The 4166-nt window shown below is 55.0% G+C and overlaps 1 pseudogene; it reads right to left on the reverse strand.

Moving 5' to 3' along the window:
- Positions 1 to 1715: 1715 nt before the first annotated feature.
- Positions 1716 to 3561, reverse strand: LOC102384901 (annotated as a pseudogene).
- Positions 3562 to 4166: the final 605 nt, after the last annotated feature.

Raw genomic sequence — 4166 nt, forward strand, 5'->3', positions numbered from 1 at the left:
CCCAAACCTCTATCCTGCTCTGCGACCTGGGGACAGCAACCTGGGTCAGCACCGGGGGTGGATCCAGGGTGGGGTGATGCAACAGTTGATGCATTCTTTGCTCTTAGACATGTGATTTCCCATCTGCCGGCATTAAAATGCTTGTTCTCTCCTTGTGCCCAGTGTACCAGGCAGTGCAAATGGATCTGTGCTAATGTCTATTTTCTAGGCATGGGGGAGGAGTGAGTCTGGGGCTGATAGTGTTTAAATTCCCTCTGGGATCCAGGGCCAGGGCTGGGCCAGCATTTTAACACAGCCAGATGAGAAGTGACTGAGTGGTCCTGCCCCATGCTCGATACCCCGTCCAGGGTACAGGCAGGAGGTGGCAGAGTAAATGGGAGGCCTGCAGTGTGCTTTGGCTGTTCTCCCAGAGGCCACCCTGGCCTGGTGGGGGCCGTGCACGGCAAACCTTTGGGCATAACAAGCTCAGGTAGGAGATGTTCCTGCAGCAGTATTACCTCCTTCCCAGGGCCAAGACAAAGGGAACGTAGTGCAAAGGCAGGATGAGGAAGAGGGGCATCAACAAAGACAAGAGCAAGGAGATCAACACTCCCCTCCATGCCACCAAGAACAAGATCAAGGCTGTGCGCAGTGATAGAGAGGGCACAGCAAGCAGCAGCCCAGGGTTTCGTTGCGGCAAAGTCCTGGGCAACCCCAAGAGAAAGTTTTTCACTTACATCTCCCCTTGAAGTCGCCAGCTGCTGTGATCACGGCTGGCCTGTTCGTTACACCAATGGATGGATCTGAGCCCTCTGAAGCAGAGCAGGCATGTGCCTCTTCCCCCACCTTTACTCCTGTCTCCCTCCAAATCCACTAATACCACAGCGCTCATTTTGCAATTCCACCACCCTTTAGCCCCGCTCTGCTTCCCTGTTCCCTCGCATCCTATACTGGGGTCCAGCCTGGGGCCTGCTCACTGTAACCAAGTGTTCAGCTGTTCTCATCTCCCCATGGATGGAAATGAAGCTGAGCAGCCATGCATGCAGCTGCTGAATGGGTCCCGCTGTGGGTGATTTCCCTACCCAGTGCTAATGGTCAGCTATGATGCATCAGGCAACCCAAGCCTATACAAGGCTTGAGTGTCTGGGGAGAGCATCAGGGCCTCCCCCTCAGCCCACCAATGTAGTGCTGTCTGTCCCGTTAAGTCTTGCTCTTGGTGTTGCCTGGCCCAGACTTGAACAATCCCAGCATGATGTGCTCACAGCTACGGGGTCATAAAGGATCCCTGGTGCTTTGGATTGTCCTGTGCCCTGCCTGGACACCTGGGTTTCCTCAGGCTGGCCTGGCAGCTCCAGCTGTGATGGGACCCAGGTCATTCCCTGCTGCACATGAAGGACCCTCACACTCAGGGTTGGGGCAGGTATTGCTCAGGAGCAGCACAGTGCAGGAAACAGCCCTGTTGCTCTGACGGCCCGGGAAGCATCTCCCAGCCCATGCTTCACCGTGCTGGGCTGTTGCTGGGAGGCAGAAAAGTAGGCTGCAGCCTGTGGCACTGGACTGGCGATGGCCAGGAGAGGATGACCCCCTTCTTCCCCTTGTGGCTACAGGGAAGGGGAACACCACCCTGAATAGGAAAGGGCCCTGATACCACCCCATGATTCATGCTCCCCGCAAGCCCCTGGAGACCAAGTGGGTAATTTGTACTGCCCCGAGCCCCCACAAACACTCTGAGTGAGTTTGCAATTGCCAAAGTTTATTGCAGAAAGCAGCAAAAATTCAGCTCAGTAACAACACTGAGGACTCGGCAGCAGGTGCTCTGCACCAGGGTCCAACCCCTCCTGTGGGTGCATGAGGTGGAAGGGATGGGTGTAGTGCACAACTGGCACTGGTGGCAGCAGAAGAGCTGGAACTGGGACACTAAGATTTGGCACCAAATGATCTGGCTTCATGGTCTAGGAGGGAGCAGGGAGAGGGCCAGGCTGAGAGGCTTTGGCAATGGGAGCCCCACTGCCAGCAAAAGCTGCGGGGCAGTGTGGGATTCATTAATAGCAGTGGCTCACTGGGCTGTAGTGCACAGGCAGGTTTCCAGTGCAAGCAATGCAAATCCTCTGGTTATAGGACCTGGCCCTGTACACACAGCCATTCGGTGGGGAGCCGCTTACAAATGTGCAGTCAGTGATAAGGAAGTTGCTGTTGCTATAGTAATAGTTGTCGTGTGGGTTGGTCCCAGCCCCTGTGCAGATGCTATTTATTGATGATGATGGTGCATGGATGAAGGTGTTCTTTCTCTTGCAGATGCCCAAGGTCATTCCCTGGGCCTTCATCCTCTGATTGCAATAGACATCATTGTACGGAGGGCGAGTAAATGGGTCGACGTGCTGCCTCTGAAACTTCTGGTATGGTGTTTCCCTGCTGTCCACGGTTGGCCAGGCTGACAGCAGGGTCAGCAGGAGGAGCAGCAGGGCAGAGCAGGCATCTCTTGGAGACATGGCTTCCTTAGATTTGCTCCAAGTGCCTGGATGGAGCCAACAAGGAGAATGGATGACTACTCCCTCTTGCTGTTCCCCTCTCACAACCCTCCTGCTACTCTCTCCTACCCCACGCAGCTCCAAAGACCCTTCCCTGCCCAAGCGCCCCACCACGCCAGCTCCTCAAGGCAGGAACCGGCTCTTGTGATGGGTGAGGTCACTGCTGAGCACAGTGGGCTTGGCCCTGCAATGACAGATGTGACCGGGAGATGGGCTGATCTGATCTCTCATCTGATCTGCAGCCAGAGCCAGTGCAAGGGGCATCTTGGAGATCTCCAGAGCAGCAGGCTGCATCCATGGCCTCGAACTACCTCTACAGCCATGTCCATGCTGTACAGGTGTTACTGTTTGGTCCTTTTCCCTAGTTGGGATCTCAGCCTCCTCCGCATCCAGCCCACCACTCTACCTGCCCCCTTTTGCTTAGGCCCATTGCACCGGACCTTGGCTTATTGGGCATTAGCCCTTGCCTTGTCCTTCCCAACCTTGGGACCCAACCCCAGTCTCGCCCTTTAGGGCTGTGGACCCTCAGCCTCTGGTCTCTGTCCCTCTTTGGTCTCCATCTCTGCCCTGCTCTGTACTGGGCCCAGTCTCCACCCTGCTCTGGGCAACACTAGGACCTTGTCCAGCCCTTTTGTCCCAACCCGAACTGCTGGTTATAGAAGAAACGGAGAGGCAGGTTCACATTTTAATTCAACACCACCCCCCATGCTGATTAAGCTTACGCAAGAACAAAACCGGCATGCTGTCTCTCTAACAGAGGCAGCCCCACCAGGGCAGAAACATGAGAAATGAGCAAACAGGAAAATGAGTCATTGCTTTAACACAACAAAACCTCCGTGTTCAGAGTGCACGAATCTCACTCGGGCACTCGCCAACCCAGGTCTCACCCTGCTCCCAAAGGCTCTGTCTATTGCTCGAGCTCTCCCGCACTCACTCCTTCTGTGTATGGGGTGCGGGTCCTGGGGGAGCTTCCTCCAGCCGCTGGTCTTTCCAGTGTTTTCCTCCCTGGTTGCTGCCAACTCTCCTGCGCATGCTCTTACTTAACCTCTTTGATTACCACTTGCATCAGGTGACTTTAACTGGCTTCCTGAGTTTTAGTCTTCCTTGTTTACAGTTGATTTCTGGTCCCTCCCTCCCGAGGTGGCCTAATCTCAGGCTTGCAACCCTTACTTTGGCTGCTGCTTTACTCCCAGAGCAGCCGTTCTGATTAGTCTTCTCCCTCTGCATAACAGGAGGCTCCAGCTCCCTGTTTAAGGCCTGATTTCCAGTTAGTGTTAATAGCCAACCAGTCTTTGGGGAGCTCCATTAAGGATTTCTCTCTTGCACGGGTAGACAGACAGAAGAGGTGGGCAGGAGGAGCTGCCAGCTGGGCCATGGCCCTTGATGGGGCCTGGGAGGGGATGTGGCAGGCCTGATGTCTCTGGGATTCGTGCACCACTGTGTCCATGCTGGGGCTGGTGGGATGACAGCTACGCCAGCTTGGGGTGGGATCTCTTCCTCCTACTGCTAAGCTAGCTTGGTGCTGCCAGTAAACTTTTACTTTGTCGACTCTCCTCCCCAAATGGGTCTCCACACTGTCCCAGGGTGGTGTCAGCGAGCTGTTTACTTTGCCCTAGCTTCATCTTTCTACTCTGAACTTTCTGAATTCACAACCGCTCT

The sequence above is a fragment of the Alligator sinensis genome, unplaced genomic scaffold, assembly GCF_000455745.1.
Source record: "Alligator sinensis unplaced genomic scaffold, ASM45574v1 scaffold427_1, whole genome shotgun sequence".
NCBI lineage: Eukaryota > Metazoa > Chordata > Crocodylia > Alligatoridae > Alligator > Alligator sinensis.